Here is a 16,507-nt window from a genome sequence, read left to right as displayed (position 1 = left end):
AAACAAGGCCATGCGTATGCGCACTTTACGCGCACGCGTGGATGGCCACAAAACTCATCAACGCGCAATCGTCATTCACGCGGACGCGTGGATTAAAAATCAGCCAAACGACGCGTACGCGTCAGCCGCGCGTACGCGCGGGTACATTTGTGCCCCAGGCACAAAACTGGCACAACTCTAGCACAACTCTCGGGAAATGGCTGGGCATTGGGTGCATCAGATCGACACGCACACGCACACGTGGATGGTGCCTTTTTGAAAAATGGCGCGTACGTGCCAAGTGCGCCTACGCGCGGAGGATCATTCTACTAAAAATTTTCTAAGTTAAAAGCTGCAGAATTTACAGATTCAACCCCCAATCTTCCGACGGACATAACTTTCTCATTTTAAATCGTTTTCCGCCCGTTCTTCCAGCGACATGGACATGCCGGATCCAATTTCATATCTAAACAAGTTTGGTTCAAAATGGGGATCCGTAGTCCAAGTTATGTCCCATCAAAGTATGCCCAAAAACCATGGTTTCATAACAAACCACAAAGTGCCATTTTCAAAACAAGTCAATTTCATCCCCTTTCAAAATTTACCAAAACATGCCAATTTCAACCATTTTTGAAATCAATCAAAATGTACCAAAATTAACATCAAGCCTCCTTAACTCACACATTAACACTTCACCACAATTCACAAAGCATCATCCCACTTATTTAACACTTCTCAATCAAATGGCTAAGAGACAACATATAAACATGTCATACATACTTTCTCATCCCAATTTCCAATAATACCATTTCCAATTAACCATTATTACACATACTCAATATCAAATTCACTGTCAACATGGTGTCACCCATAATCCAACCTCAATTACTTATCAAGCATATACAACATGCATATTTCTCATACATCATACCATCAAGGCATCAATAATCATCATCATATATATGACCACATCATGTATCTCAACCATTCAATAACATCAACCATTCAATGCTCATCTTAGGGCCTCTAGCCTAAGTATTTCCTACCACATTACATATTAGATACGAGAAACCAAGACCATACCTTAGCCGATTTCCCAAGCTCAATCGGAGCACTTCTAAACCACTTGTCCACAAGCCCTCTAGGTCTCAACACCTCCAAGAACAGATTTTTACCACCAAAAATCTCTTTTCAACTTTCCAAGGTCTCAATCAAGCCCCAAAATTCACATATACACAACCTAAGCCACAATCATCATACCCATACACAACATCTCAATACCCAAACATCATATAACAACAAATTACACTAGGGTTAAGAATCTTACCACACCCAAGGTCCAAGGAGACAAGATTAATCTTCTCCTTCAAGAGAGTTGGATCCTATAACATCAAGGAGCCCAAAATCTCAACATTTTTGCCCATGAAACTCAAAAATAAGGCTGGAAATTCGAAGAGCAAAACGTGACTTACCTCAAGATTGGTTGTATGGGTTTTGTAGAGCTCTCCACGATGAACGCGTGGCCACAAACAGTGCGGCAATCGAAGCTCTAGATCAAAAGTTATGGTGGTTTGAAGATCAAGTGAGAGATAGAAGTTTGAGAGAGTTGTTCTTCCCCTCCCTTACTCCATTTCAGCGTGTGAGTGTAACAAATGAGGAGAGAGAGTGCTGAAAACTAGGGTTTTGGTTTAGTTTAGTTGGGCCAAGGGCCACTTTGGGTCCGGTTGGCCCGGTTTGGCCCGTTCGGTCCAATCTTGGTCTGATTTCTATAAAATTTGTACTGAAATTCTCGTCTCAATCTCTTCTATCATATTAAGCCATAAAAATCAAATTTTTTAGCTTTCTAGAATAAATTCTCATTTATGGGTTAGTTAGCCGTTAATTAACCAGGTCTTACATAACTGCCCATTAACTATGTTTACCACATATTCATGCATCCCAAATTGAGTACAACTAATATGCATTGCTACCAACATTTACTTCGGGGCATTTTGTCCCCTTTTTGTTATTTTTTTTCTTTTCTTTTTTTTTTCTTTTTCTTTTCTTTTCTTTTGTCTTTCTCAATGCATATGATTAAGGTATTGCATGCATAAACATGTGCTTAACATTCTTGTTCATATTTTCTCAAGAATACATAACACCCAATTATCTAACCAAATGTTTTCAAACCCAAATTCCCCACACTTAAATCAAGAGCACTCTCACTAGTCTAAGCTAACCAAGGATTCAAATTAAGGACATTATTGTTTTTCGCTTAGAGTTAGTGATGAGCTAAAGTAAAGAACAAATGTGTAAAATAGGCTCAACTTTGATTTGCAAAGAATAATGAAAAGGTTAAGGCCATATGGGTATGTAAGCTATAGTGAACAAAGGCCTCAATCATATAAGTGCATGCATACATCAAATAATGGAAATATAGAATTAAGCAAGACAAAGATCACAATTATAGAGAGAACAACAAACACCAAAAACAAAATATTGGTTGATAAAATGCAACCAATCGAATAGGCTCAAAATCTCACTGGTTTTGTGTGTTCGAGCTCTAAACCACGTTCCAAAATAAAATTTCTTCAAACAAGTTTAACAAAAATTTAATTCAAATTAGTGAAATACTATAAAAAAGTTTCTTTGAAAAAGAATTTATCACTTCAACCAAGTAGTTCCTAAAATATGCACGAAATCTAACAAACATGCAATCAATCATGCGAATGCAGTAATGAACTGACAAAGGGAATTAAACATTGGTGTTGAGAAGAAAATAACTAACCCACGAAAGTCGGTATCGACCTCCCCACACTTAAAGATTGCACTGTCCTCGGTGCATGCAAAGATGCACAAGTGGGCGGGTGGCTCCAACTGATACTTTTTCTTCAAAGATTGTGCTGCAGACTTGTTTATTGCTCTAGGTAGAAATTTTTCCTTTTTCCTCTTGGTGGCCATCCTGAAAGAAGAGAAAAAGGAAGGGAAAGAACCCACAAGCAAAGATATGAAAAGAAATAAAACATATGTGGGCTAGTACCAAATAATAAGGTGCTCAACTACATGGTAGCTACAACATGTAAGTGAGAAAATAATAGAAGCACAGGGTATGTCAACTAAATAGCAAATAAGTCAAGAAGCATCCATTACAATGTAGGAAATATGCAGCAGATGAGTAAGAAAATTCAACACCAATTTGAAAACAAGAGATATAGAGAGAAAAGGAGAGGAAACAACTAAGTTAAAATGTCATGAATGTGAGTATGCAAATGGAATAAACAAAAGAGAAAGAGAGAGAATAAGGAGGAGAAGAGAGTGAGAAAAGAAGAAGAAAGAGGAATATGGGGGAGAAGAAAGAAGAAAAAATAGAAAACAGTAAATGGAGTCGATGTACGTGCCTACATCACGCGTACGTGTGAAACTGAAATAGCCATTCGACACGTACGCGTCGCCCACGTATACGCGTGGATGGCAAAGAGGGTAGACTGACGCAGGAGTGTCGGTCACACGTACGCGTGACCTCTCGCGTGCTAAAGGCACACATCCAGTATAGTGGCAGCCCAACTTACTGGTCAAACACTCCTTTACGCCGATTGGGAAGCCCACGCGGACGCGTCACGCACGCTATGCGTGGAGGGTAAAAATCGCAGGAGACGCGCACGCATAAGGTACGCGTACGTGTGGGGTTGTTTGTGCGTAAGGCACCCTTCTTGCATAGCTCCCGCGTAACTCTCTATTCGTTTTCTCTTTGTTGCGTAGTCACACACGACGTGTGCGCGTCATAGACGCTTGTGCGTCGCATGCCCCCTCTCTCTCTTATTTTTTTTATTTTTTTTATTTTTTTCATGCAGAATGCAAGTGATGATGCAGAATTTATGAATTAAAAATGATAAAAATAAAATAAAATAAAACTAAGACTAAAAATGGACGATCATACCATGGTGGGTTGTCCCCCACCTAGCACTTTTAGTTATTGTTCTTAAGTTGGACATTTGGTGAGCTCCTTGTTAGGGTGGCTTATGCTTGAACTCTTCCTTGAATCTCCACCAATGTTTGTAATTCCAATAGCCTCCGGGATCCCAAACTAGGCACATCAAGCTTCCAAGCAAATGTGAACAAGTGACAATGCCCCAAGAGTGTTGATTGTTAGACTGAATTCCGGGGTCCTAAACCTTGCTTTTACACCCGTCTTCTTGTTGATCATTATTGTCCCTACTGGGTGGCAAGCAATCTGAATTCTCACTGAGATTTCCAAATAACTTCCTAGACCCATTCAATCGAGCTCTACACGAATCCTTATGTTTCAACTTTGAGCATGCATTTGTATCGAACCTTGCCTGACAACTCCAACCACTACCCATCTCCCTCTTACTCTTAAAGCCACAAAGATCTCTAAGTTGACCATCCATCTCCAATAGCCCATATTCAAGTTGGAAGGTAAAGGTTAAGGACAAGAATTTTACCCACTTGAATGTTGTATTGGATGGTAATGGCTTTGGGAGAGGTGTTTCCAATGATTGTGCAAGCTCCGCTCTTTGGTGCTCCTCTTGGAATTCTTCAACCTCTTTGCAAGCCTCTTCAACTTCAACCGCTTCCTCTTGGTAGCTTTCTTCCAATTCAATCCCTTCTTCGTTGCCTACCAAGGGCATGGGAGGCTGTGCTTCTTCTTCTTTAATCTCCATCTCTTGATCAACCTCTGTAAAGTCTTCAACCATGATTTGCCTTGGAGGTTCCGCATCTCCCAAGTCTTCAACCACTTCCTCTTTTGTGATAATTTTGGCTTTTTCCACTTGCTCTAATACAAAATCAAACTCATCATTGATGTCTTCCTTCACTAATTCTTCAACCATTCCTTCGCCTTCAAGGGTCTCTACTACCTCCACCATTTGGGCCTCCTCTCTCTTTTCTTAAAGTATGTGTACGTATAACCGATCCATTACGTCCCTAAGACGATCTTTTCGCTCTTGTTCTGGGGCAGTAGCATCATTGGGATCATGTTTCTCTTGGATTGATGGATATGGGTATTCTTGCACGGAGGGTGGTGGTGCACTAAAACTTGAGGGTTGAATATTGGAGGTAGAGGGTTGGTCCCTATGGGATATAAGATATTGGAGTTTAGAGGTGAGACCAATGAGAGTAGAGATAAGTGTGGTTTGAAGCTCTCCTTGCCCCCGGTCAATAACACTAAGAGTGTTGTTATCCAATGGAGGTTAGGGTGGATATGAGGGTTCATGCGTTGGGAGAAAGGGCTCTTAATACTAAGGTGGTTCTTCTTGATAAGGATATAGAGATGGTTTATATTGAGGTGGTAGTTCTAAGTTTGGCTCATAAGGCTCTTGGTATGGTGGGTAAGGATTAGGGTCATATGGGGGTGTTTGGTGGTAAGGTGCTTGTGAGTATGGTGGTTCAAAATTATGTTGAGGAGGGGGTTTAAAGGCGTATGGTTGTGGTTGTTGATAACCAAAGGAGTGCTTACGATAGCCGTTGTCTTGGTATGCTTCTTGGAATTGCTATTGATCATAGTATGTTGGTAGAGGTTGTTGCCAAGAGGGTTGATCAAATCCTTGTGGCTCCTCCAATCTTTGATTCTCCCATCCTTGATGCGTATTCTCATTGTAATCTCCTCTTCCTGCAATATAATTGTAACCAAACTCATAGCCAAATGGGTGATAGTTCATAGTAGCTAAAGAAAATAACAACAAAAACTAGCAAAAATAAGCAACTAATTCCTAAACTAACAAAAACTAGCAAACAAGCAAAAAGCAAATATTTATAATAACCAATAATAAGGCACACGTTTGCAATTCTCCGGCAACAGCACCATTTTGATGAACGGATTTTTGTGTGGTTTGGAATTCACAAATAAAAGCTCATAAGTATAGCTTCTAAACCAACAAAGAATCCTTTCATGCAAAAATTTGGTTGTCAGAAGTACAAACCCCTAATAAAACTAATAACCAAAGTATTTAAACCTCGGGTCGTCTCTCAAGAAATTGCAGGGAGGTGTATTTATTATTGGTTATGAGATTTTCTGAGAAATTTAGGAATGAGGAATGGAAAAATAAATAATTATAAATTAAAGCAAGGAAAATTAACAAGACACTTTATGTAATTGAAATAAAAGCCTTGGCTAGAAAAAGATTATTTAGAAGTTCTATCCTTGTTGGATTTCCCAAGATCGATAATAATAGGTTGTTGTTTCTACTTAGTTAACCCTTACCGAATAAAGGAAAGTCAAGTAGTTAAGCTAACTCCACTTCACAAGTCCTAATCCTCTCCCTTGGGAAGGATTAGCATTAGTGACTAAAGAGCCAGCCAACAATAAACTCAATTACAATTTAACTCTTGAGTCTCTTAACTCAAGGGTCTCCGAATATTAATCAACTCCAAAGCCAAGTTAGAAGCCTACTCCATTGACATGGATCCCATGCTCGCATACATGTAAAGGGAGTAGAAAGAAGACATTATAATTTTGGAAGAAATTAAATAGAATAATACTCTAATATTAATAAATTTCAAGATTAAATATATCCAATTGTAACTCTGAACAGGGTAAATGGGAAATAAAAGAGTAAAGGAATAGGAAACAAACTAGAATAATAAGGACTTCACGGAGGTAGTAACTCTTTGTAATATCCAACTCAAAAGCATAAAACTAGGAATCCTAAAACCTAGAGAGAAGAGAGAGCCTCTCTCTAGAAAACTACATCTAAAACCTAAATTGTGAATAATGAGAAGTTCTCTGAATACCTCATGATTCCCCCACTCTGCAACTTCTATTATGTATTTTCAAGCTTGGAACTGGGCCAAAGTGGAGCCCAGAAATCGCCCCCAGCATTTTCTGCATTTTCTGCACATGGCACATGTCACGCGTACGCGTCAGATACGCGCACGCGTCGCTGTGCAAATCTCCAAATCACGCGCACGCGTCAGGTACGTGCACACGTCAGGTATGCGCACGCGTCGCTCCTCGCTGGTTATCTTCTTTAATTCTTGTGCTCCTTCCATTTGTGCAAGCTTCCTTTCCATCCTCTAAGCCATTCCTACCCTATATAGCCTGAAAACACTTAACGCACGAATCACGGCATCAAATGGTATAAAGGGGGATTAAAAATACATAATTTAAAGGCTTAGGAAGCAAGTTATCAATCATAGAACAAAATTGGGAAGGAATTGTAAAATCATGCAAATTGTATGAATAAGTGTGAGAATAATGGATAAAATCCACTTAATTAAGCACAAGATGTACCACAAAATAGTGGTGCATCAGGCCTTAAGTTGGTAATCCGTCTCCAAGATAGCATATTGATGGGGGCCAATGAAGTTCATAGGTGAAATTACTACCCACTCAATATGTTCTTGGAATGGAATTGCTTCCTCACCAACTTTCTCTTCCCCATCACTCAAGTTATAACAAGAAGGTTGTGATAAATCTACCTCTATATCTCTTTCAAGCTCAATGGGAAGAGGTTCATTAAGATCATTAAGGAGATTGACTAATGTGGACAAAAAATCACCGATGATGAAATCCACATTTTGGTCATTCTCCCTCAATGCTCCATCTCTCTCCTCCAGTTCAAATACTTCATTTTCCTCCTCTTATTGCAATTTATGCTCTAACCCTTCTTCTTTCCCTCGAGGCTCCATGTTCTCCTCCTCACTACACTCTTTAGTCGATCCTTCACATTCTTCGAGAGGAGTCCCTTGATCCGACGAACGTAGTAGAACCAAGCGATTCACTACTTCGGCTATGGTTTCCATGAGTTGCCCTTGACTATTTTGGAATCCTTCTTGCTCTTGGAGAAAGACTTGAAGGTCTTGATGGTCTTAGGCCAAGGGTGGGAAAACTTCACATTGTGGTGAAAAAAGGGTTTCAATATTTAGAGGAAAGGTTGTATATGTGGGAGGTGATTCATGTTGATGAGTATCTTAAGGTGGTATGTAAGGAGGTGGATGATGGTATTGGTGTGGTGTTTGAAAATATGGTGATTGAGGAATATGTTGGGGGTATGGGACATAGGTATATGGTGGTAGAGGTGCATAATCAAAGTGAAATCCACCATATCCTTGGTTTGGGTATGCATATTGGGGAGGGTTTTGCACATTGTAGTATAGAGGAGGTTGCTCCTTCCAAAATTGATGTTCCAATCCCATGATGAAATCTAAAATTGAAGTTATCAAGCCCTACAAAATTATCACAACCATACTCCAAGCAAAGAGGGTGATAACTCAAAGAAAAATTGAAAATAAAAACTAAAGACATCAATTAACAAAAGAAACTAAATCCTAATTACCAACAACAGCAAACAAACAACCCAAAAAGTATCTAATCACACTATTCACATATTCACAACAACCAAAATTATAGCACTTATTGCACTAATTCCCCGGCAACGGTGCCAAAAACTTGATGAGTGGAATTTGCACCAGTTTGGATTTTTCCACTTAAAATAACATCCATTGCAAGTATAGACCAAACCGGCAACCAACTCCCACCATCAAAGTTTAAAATTTCTAATTTAAATTAACTGAGAGTAGTTCAACCTCAGGGCATTCTTCCCTAAGAACTAATGCCAATAAGCGCATAATTTTGGTTGCAAGAACAAAGGGTGTTTTTCAGTAAAGAAGCAAACAATTAAGAAATAAAAGAACAATCCAAAATTGCAATTAATAAACTAATAAAAGAACTAAAGAACTATGTATGTAATATGAACAAGTAAGACTTAAAACTGGTGGAAAAAAGGTTCAAAACATAAATGGAGCCTTGACTTGGGATGAGTTATGGAATTCCTTCCTTGCCATAACCACAACTATGATAATTATCATGGATTAATCTCACTTAGTCTACCCTTAACATCGAAGAGTAAGTTAAATGAGCATAATTGTTATTAATCCACAAATCCTAACTAACTTACTAATTACCTTAGTAAGAAGTTAGCGTTAGTGGAAATAATAATAATTAACAACCCGAGGATTATCACTAAATGTCAGACATTATGACTCTAGTAATCCATATACTCACTTCCCCAAGCCAAGGGATGAAAATCTATCCCATAATCAAAATTGGCATTTCATCAAACACATAGTGGGCATAAGCATAACACATGGCAAAATTGAGAAGAAACAAACATAAAATAACCAACAACTGGTCAAAATCAACAAAGGCAACTCAAACAAACATAAAATAACCAACAATCATTAAAATCATTAACTAGAAATCAAAATTGCAAAACTATGTATATATTGACAAAGGAAATTAAAGTAGAAGAAAGTGTAGAACAAGTAGTATGATAAAAGAGAAAACTAAAGAAATACTTACAATGAAAATTGCTAGAATCCAAAATCAAAATTGAACTATAAAATGCTACATCAAAAACCTAACTAAAACCCTAAGAGAGAATTTTGTATACTACACTACTCTTACTCCTACTATGTGTTTTTCCTAATCTAAAGTGAGCTCCCTTTAATATGTGTTCTTTTCCCTTCATATAGCACTTTGATTTCAGCTTCAGCCTTCCAGAACTGAGCCAAAAAGTCCTTAAAATCACGAGTCACATGACTTTCTAATGAAGTCACGCGCTGGTACTTGTGCGTACTCACATGTGTGTGCGTACACACACTTGTTGAATTTTCTCCTATGCGTAGACACAGAAGTTGTGCATGGGCACACTTGGTGATTTTGGCCTTTGTGCGTGGGCACAGAAAGTGTGCAAAGGCATACTCTAGAATGGTTTTCTCCTTTAGTTTCTTCATGTTTTCTCCCAATTGCAAGCTTCTCTTCCACTCTTGTGAAGCCATTCCTACCTATTACACCTGAAATCATTTATCAAACACATCAATGCATCGAATGGAATGAAAGTGGAATAAAATTGATTAAATTAGGCACAAAATAGCATGTTTTTACAATTATACATAATTTAGAGAGAAAACACAAAAGCATGCTATTTAGGTGAATATGTAACAACCCAGACCACCCGCTAGCACGATATTGTCTGCTTTGGCATACAAAGCCTCACAGTTTTACCTTTGACGATAGGGATGATAGCCGAAACCCCCCACATTCACTTGTGAAAATGCGTCATGCTAGGGAGAGGTATCTGATGAACGGATTTTTGACGGTTTAGAATTTTCCAAATGAAATCTCGTCGAAGTATAGTCTCTAAACCAACAATAATCCTCTCATACAAAAATTTATTTGTCACAAGTACAAACCCCTAAAATCTATAAACCGAAGTATTTAAACCTCGGGTCGTCTCTCAAAGGACTTGCAGGGTAGTGTTCTTGTTATTGGTTATGGCCTTGTTTATTTTGGGGTTTTGGATGAGAAATATGAATAGTAAATGGTAAGAAAACTTTATTAACAAAATGGTCTTGGCAAGGTTTGGTTGTCAAGGGTCTTCATCATTATCACTAGCCACAAGTATGTTAGTTGCAAGGATTAATCCCACTTAGTCATCCTTAAATCAATTAACAAAGGAAAGTCAAGTGAGTTATATCAAGTTATAAAACCATGCTATTTCAATGGATAAATGTGGGTAAAATGTGATAAAATCCCCAAAAATCAATATAAGATAAACCCTACAAATGGGGTTTATCAGTATCCACACCCTTATAAGGGCATGCTTCGTTCCCCTCCCTAACCGATGTGGGACCTTACAATCCACCCCCTAAGGGAGCCCAGTGCCCTCGCTGGCACATCAATCTGGGTTCTGGCTCTGATACCATCTATAACAGCACAAACCACCTGCTAGCACGATATTGTCCGCTTTGGCACACAAAGCCTCACGGTTTTGCCTTTGACGATAGGGATGATAGCTAAAACCCCCCACACTCACTCGTCAAAATGCATCATGCTAGGAAGAGGTATCAACACCCTTTTAAGGCATGCTTCGTTCCCCTCCACAACCGATGTAGGACCTTACAGAATAAATGTGGGTTATAGATGATGAAATCCACACAAATCAATCCAAACTTTATCGTCAAATATGGATTCATCAGCGATTTATGAGCTGCCTCAGGGCCAGATCCAACTTATTTCTGAGGTATTTGAGGCCAAAATCAAGAAGGATGAAGGGGGGAGGGAGCAATTAGTATAGTATAGGAAACATGGTTTAGGTTAGTTCTAGAGAGAGAAGCTCCCTCTTCTTTTTAGAAATTAGGGTTTTTAGTTTAGTTTCCTCTTAGATTTAGGTTTCAATTCTAGTTTTCATCTAGTTTCTTTTTCCATTCCTTGTTTTATTGCCTTATTTTCCTTAGTTCATCTTATTAGTTTCTCATTTCTGTCATTTTTGTTTCATGAACCTTTGTTACTTTTGATTTCATTTAATGCAAGTTTGATGTTTTTATGTTATTGATGTTTATTTGAGTTGTTATTATTATTTTCTTACTTTTGGTAGCTTTAGATTTTATATTTCTTGTAATTTAATTTGCTTTTCTTTTATTGTACACCTAGTGTTTGATAAAATGCTTGCCTTAGGTTTAGAGTAGATTTTGAGAATTCTTGGCTTGAAAAGAAAAATTAGGCAATCTTGAGTCATTAATACCCAATTTAAATTGGTGAGCTTGAGTTGTTAGTTAATCTTGTTTCCGTTGACATTACTTATGGATTTGGGTTAACTAGGCATATTTGACTTTCTTCTGATGCGAAGATAACGTAATAGGCTTAACTCTTGGTAATCATTGTGTCATGATTAATGACTAGGATAGAAAACGTTGATTCTCAATCCTTGCCATGAATGCTTCTTTTTAGTATTTGTTGTCTTTAGTTATTTTCTTTACTTTCTTGTCATTTAAATTCCTTGCTATTTATTTTCTTGTCTTATCAATCCACTCCCGTGAATCTCATAACCAATAATTGAGCACTAAATTGTAATTCCTAGGGAGAATGACCCGGGAGTAATAGTCTCGGTTATTTCTATTGGGTTGAACTTGTGACAACCAAAATTAAACTTTGATTGAGGGTTGTTTGTTGGTTTGTAACTATACTTGCGACGAAGTGATTTCTTTTATTGAGAAAAAATTCTAGACCGACGGTTACCCTCTTTCAATTATCCTTATCATTGACCACAAATATGGTAATTATGAAGAGTTAATCCCTCTTAGTCAACCCTTAAACATTGGAAAAAGTCAAGTAGCCATAATTGATCTTTATCCACAAATCCTAATCAACTCACTAATTAGGCTTAGTGAAAGACCAACGTTACTATAAACAAAGTCAACTAAGAACCCTCAATCACCAATCAATATGGACATCAATGACTCAAGGTCACCTAAGTCCTCAATTCCAAGCCAAGAATGCAAAATTCTACTCTATAACTAGGTTAAATATTTCATTAAACACTTAAATATTTCTATAAATACAGTATCATAAATTGCATGAATTAATAAAATCAACGATTACCAAATTCAAGAAAATAATAATAACAACTCAATTAATCATCAATAAACATGAAAACATCAATGGCATTTAAAGGAAATTAGAAATTCAACATGTATTTATAAACACAAAAATAGAGAAACTAACAAGAAAAAACTAAGTAAAATAAGATTCTATAATAAGAAAATATAAAGTAAACTAAACTAAAACAAGATCAAAATCCAAAATTAAAAAGAATACTAAGCTAAAACCCTAAAATTCTAGATAGAAATTAGAGCATCTCTCTCTAGAATTGGCCTAAATCATGATAAAAACCTTAACTATGACTGCTTGCTTTATCTCTCTTAAATCCTTGGTTCAATAGCATCAGAAATGAGTCTAATTAGGGCCAAAATGGGCTAGAAATCACGAGTCACATGCCAATTTAAATGAGGCACACAACCAAACTCATTCATTTGCACAAGTGTGTGTGTGTGCAAGCTCAAACTCAATGTCTACTATAGATATAAGCATATCATTTTGAAGCCCCGGATGTTAGCTTTCTAATGCCACTAGAATCATCTCATTTGGACCTATGTAGCTCAAGTTATAATCAATTTAGTACGAAGATATTAGGATTGACAGCTTTGCAAATCCTTCATTTCTTCACGAATTCTCCACTTTTGCATGTTTTTCTTCCATTCTTTTAAGTCATCCTTGCCTTCTAGACCTAAACTCACTCAAACAAACACATCAAGGCATAAAATGGAATAAAAATAAAATTAAATTGATTTAAAGCATAAAAAGTATGTTTTTAACAATTAGGCATAATTAGGAGAGAATTCACAAAAGCATACATTTTCAAGGCATAAGTATAAGATAAGTTAATAAATTTCACTCTTTTTAACCCAAAAATTATCGTAAAATATGGATTTATTAAATATCACAAAATTAGTAAATCATATCTAGAATAGAATTAAACAAAAAAATATTCATTCATGATGCTTTATTTTACCCTTCTGCATATGGTTCATACTATTATTTAATAGAGATTGAGCTAATGAGAGAAATGAAGCTTTGTTTCATTGGAGCAAAATAAAATGAAAATTTTTTATTTTCTTTTTTATATTAGAATACAAGTGTGATTTATTGCTATTGTTTGGGTGTTAAGAGTGCAAAAGAAATATTACCATTCAATTTTTTTTAATTTTAAAATTTAATTTACCGTCGGTTTGCTGGGAATTAATTCGATGGTAACAAGCTCAAGAATTTTTCCAAATAAAATTATATCCACCAATAAATTTGCCAGTAATTAGTGGCGAACAAAAAAATCCACCGGTAAATAGTTACTGACAAGGTTTATATCGTCGAATTTTCTTTGTAAATCTGCTGGTAAATTCGATGGTATCCAGTAATTTTCTTATAGTTTAGGGTTTAGGGTTTAGAATTTAGGACATAGCCATAATTCAGTGGATGAGGAAGTGCCATCAAAACATAGTATTTGAACTTGAAAATGGGTTTTGGATTCATTAGAGGGAAGAAGAGCTTCTCATTTAGAGGACAACAACATTTGTTGCTAGAGAAGATGGTCCATTCCAAGTGTTGGGGATTATCAAGGACAATTTTAGCAACAATAATTTTCTTGGTAATTATTATGGTCTGGTTGTGTTTGGTGTATCTAATTTTTCTTCTTTTGATATATTTACAAATTCGAGGACAAATATTTTTGAAGAGGGAGAAAACCATATGTGCTCAAGAGTGCATTTTTGACATTTTAAAGATAAGGGGTAGGATGGTAATATTATCTTGTTCAATGATCTGAATACTGAAAGAATTATATTATCCCAATCTTGGATATCAAGGAGACAAAGAGTTCGTCTCAAAAATAGTGGTGCTAAAATAGCAGCACTCATAAAGCCCATTGGGCTAAATGAGGACATCAAGAAGCCCAAGAATGCTCTACAAGTTCATTGAGAGTCACAAATTTTGCATTAATTTTCGAAATTATTTAGTCCATATTTCAGTGTGATTTGGTTTTGATTTGTTTAGTAGTATTTTTAGGTATTTTAAAGTTAAATCAAATCTAATCTAATTTAATAAGCTCAAATCTAATTTAATTTAGTTATCATACCTTTATAATTTTAAATTTAAATTAAATATGATTTAAATTTAGCTACGGTTAATTTTATAGTCATATCTAAGAAGATTTGACTCACTTTTAGGCTAATCTGTTAGGGGTCTATTTAAATACTTCTTCTGAGACAGTTTGATAGTTTTTTTATGAATAAATTTTATGAGTGCTACTATGCACAATTTTCAATGTGTATTCAAGTGAAGTGAGTAATTTGCTTTGCTTATTGCATGATGAAATTTGAAGGATCCAACCAAAGGTAATTCTTAGTATTAGTTCTTTCAATTTTTAGCCTTTTGATCTAGGTTGTTGAGGACAAGTTGTTTGAAGGGATAAGTATTGTTTTGGTCCCTAAGGTTTAGGGTCAAAATCAACATCATCCTTAATCTTATTTTGGATTTAAAATCGTCCCTAACATTTCATTTGGTATTAAAATCGTTCTTTTGACCATTTTACCTATATTTCACTAACCATATTCTCTCACCTCTCTAACTCCAAACCCTATCTTCTTCACTCCACCATCACTACACACACAGCTCCTTCTTCTTCTTCTTTCTTCCAAGAGCAGCCCCGGCCAAGGGCAACCTCCACCTCGATGGAGCGGCAACCTCCAAGAGTAGCAGTGGCCAACGGCGACCTACACCCCAATGACGACCTCCAAGACCAGCAGCAGTGACCTCCATGGTTTTTATAAGATATAGTTTCATTATTTTTGTTTAAAAAAATCTGAATATGTTATTGTTGTTAGATTTGAAGAATTTGATGTTGTTCATCACAATCCCTAATTCTCTAATTTTTATTGTTGGTTTTGTTCTTGTTCTTATTTCTGGACTTTTGGATTGCTGTTGCTTTTTTTGTAATTAGAGATGAATTTGGGTATTTTTAACTGTTGTAATTGGATTTTGTTAATTGTATTTAAAGATTTGAAGTTTTGAGTTTTATTAATGGAAGAAGAAGAATAAGAAAAGTGAAATGGTGGGAAAAGGGATATTTTTTCATTTAGAAAAAAAATTTATTTAAATGGATGATTTTAATACTAAATTAAACGTTAGGGATATTTTAAATCCAAAATATGGTTAAAAATGATTTTGATTTTGACCATAAACCTTAGAGACCAAAACAGTACTTATCCCTTCTTTGAAAGTCTAGTAGGGAAAACTGATATGAAGATTTATTGATGAGGAAAAAATGATTCCACACAAACTCACCGGCAAGTGTACCGGGTCGCATCAAGTAGTAATTACTCACAAGAGTGAGGTCGATCCCACAGAGATTGATGGATTGAGCAATTTTAGTTAGGTGATAAATTTAGTTAAGCATATAGTTGATAATTTGAGTGAATTTTGATTAACAGAAGTTAAATTGCATGTAAATGAAAGGGAGAGGGGAAATTGACAGAATCTAAAGTGCAGAAAGAGTAAATTGCATAAAACTTAGAGTGCAAGAAAGTAAATGAGCTGAAACTTAAATTGCAAGAAATATAAATTTCAGAAACTTAAAGTGCAAGAAACTTAAATTTGCTGAATCTAAATTGTTGAAAAATATAAATTGCTTGAAGAGTAAAAGGGAATTGGGTGCTAGGATTCAGAATTCAATAAGAAAATGTAAATTAAAGCAACTCAGAAAGGAATTAGATGAAGGGATTCAATTTAGTAGAAAAACAAAAAGGAAAATTGCTTGAAGAAACAAACAGCAAGAAAACTAGATTCAGTTATGAAATTCTTAAAGATAAATTGAAGATCGAAGAAGAGAAATAAGATTAGAAAGCAGATCTAGATCTCTATTGCTTTCTTGATCAAGCAGAAAAGTAATTACAGAAGAAATGAAAAGGAAAACCGTAAATGAAACTTAGATCTAATTCATAGAACAATTGAGAAGAAGAGTGAAAGATGATTCCCAGCTTTAGAATCAATGGAGCTCTTCAACCGCAATTCAAAATCCAAGAATAGACAGTAGAAGTTGCAAAAGAAAAGAAAAATAAAAATAGAAAGCTAGATCCAATTCCCAAATCCCAAATTCAAAGACAAATGAAAATTAAAAGTGAAAACTAAAAATGAGTAAAA

Source organism: Arachis hypogaea, chromosome 6 (assembly GCF_003086295.3).
Source record: "Arachis hypogaea cultivar Tifrunner chromosome 6, arahy.Tifrunner.gnm2.J5K5, whole genome shotgun sequence".
NCBI classification, from domain to species: Eukaryota; Viridiplantae; Streptophyta; class Magnoliopsida; order Fabales; family Fabaceae; genus Arachis; species Arachis hypogaea.
The sequence above is the reverse complement of the archived record's forward strand: the minus strand, read 5'-3'. Positions refer to the sequence as shown.